Raw genomic sequence first — 1,776 nt, 5'->3', positions numbered from 1 at the left:
TGCACATTTGTCCCATTTCCTGATAAATACAAAGTTCCTCATTAGCTCATATGAACTTGAGAGCAGCAAAAAAAATTCCTCAGAGTTATCACACTGGACTCTAATCTCAGTTACAAGAGATGAGTGACTCCAGTGGTTTTGGGAAAGCTATTCCTAATGGCTAATGGGTCACTTAGAGCAGGATGTAGCCCACCTCGGTTTATAAGTGTTTAATCCTGCTTCGTGTATTGGCTGATAATGGCAATGCTAATCTGGTCTGAGCGCCGGACGTGACCAATGGATGTGCCAGCTGGAATCATCTGGCCACAGGAAAAGCAGAGATTCTCAGATTTAAGGCAGGCTTGCAGGCTGTTAGACTGGACATACATGCTTATTTAAATTTTTTACTCTTGGTTAGCAAAGAAGTTTGTTTTTTTTTTTTCCCCTCGGTTTGGAACAATTTGTCTCCCAGATTGGGTGACCAGAAACTGGATTCAGATTTTGCTGAGAGAGCTGCTTGACGTGATCCACCTTGCTCTGTGTCTGCTATTTCAGGGTGCTTCAGCTATTTTCCCTATGCTTTCAACATTTTGGTTTCTAAATACTCTGCCTTTCAATGGCCAGTGGCAGATAAATTCCTTTTTCTCTCCCACAAACTAAAAGATGGAGCAAAGGGAAAGTGCAGCCACTGGAATACCAGTGTTTCCATCAAAGTTATGTATCCTCTGTTAGGACAGCTTCCAAGTCCAATGAGTATTTATGTGGAACAGTTGAATTTAGTAGCTCAGCATCTGAATAGGGCTATTATATTTTTTTCATGCAACTTTCCAGTACTTCTTTCCACTTTACCCAATTTTCCAGCCAGGCCATTGTGCAGTGTTATCTCTGAAACCACTGTCAGATAACACTGGACAATCGGTGGTACAGAACAGACATTGGGTGGTTAATTATCCACTCCTCTATCAGTACAGTTGTGACAAGACAGCTTGTCCTAATGGGGTGACTGCTAGGAAGCTGGCTGCTTTCCTCGGTCTGCAAATGCTGGTTTGATGTTGCCAGCTGCATGTTTTGGTTCAGATTTTGGTACGTGCACACTGATTTCACTGCTGCTCTCATGTGTCTCTCAGGTTTGTAGGGATTGCCTGGTGACCTGGATGGCAGCTTCTCACCATGCAGTAGTAAAACAAAAAGAAATAAAAGGAAGGAGGGAAATCCTCCTTAATCTACTGAAACACCCTGAAACACACACACAAACCCCCTACTCCATTAGAACATTTGGGCTGATTGCCAGTGGAGGGTGCAATGCAGAGCAAACATTTCCTCTCAGCTTTCTAAGCTGTGTGCTGGGCAAAGCAAACATCCCAAGGGCAGAGTGCAGGCCCTGCCAGCCAAGGTCAGGGCTGTGTGACTGGTGCCAGGCTCTGGGTTTAAAATCCCACCTGTGACAGGAACAACACATGATTTTACTGAAATGTGGTTTTTCTGGGCTTTTATCATACCTGCATTGTATTGGCATCTCTGCAGTGAGAGAGGATCGGATCTCTTAAAGGAGGGACCTGCCCTGTGTTTTTTATCCTTCTGTGACCTTTCCTTAGGTTTTGGGTGAAAGGCAACCTGTGTGGTACCTATTTCCAGAAGTGATTGGGGAACAAGCTTCATCAAACACTCTTTTATCCCCAAGCTTTCAGTTTTTAATCTGAGCTTTATTAAACAGAATTATAAGCAATTTTAAGTGTCACTGCCAACAGAGACAAAATCACATTTAAACCTGAGAATCTGTTGCTAAGTTTTGAAACT

The sequence above is a fragment of the Pyrgilauda ruficollis genome, unplaced genomic scaffold (genome assembly GCF_017590135.1).
Source record: "Pyrgilauda ruficollis isolate IOZ18807 unplaced genomic scaffold, ASM1759013v1 scaffold31, whole genome shotgun sequence".
Taxonomy (NCBI): domain Eukaryota; kingdom Metazoa; phylum Chordata; class Aves; order Passeriformes; family Passeridae; genus Pyrgilauda; species Pyrgilauda ruficollis.
The sequence above is the reverse complement of the archived record's forward strand: the minus strand, read 5'-3'. Positions refer to the sequence as shown.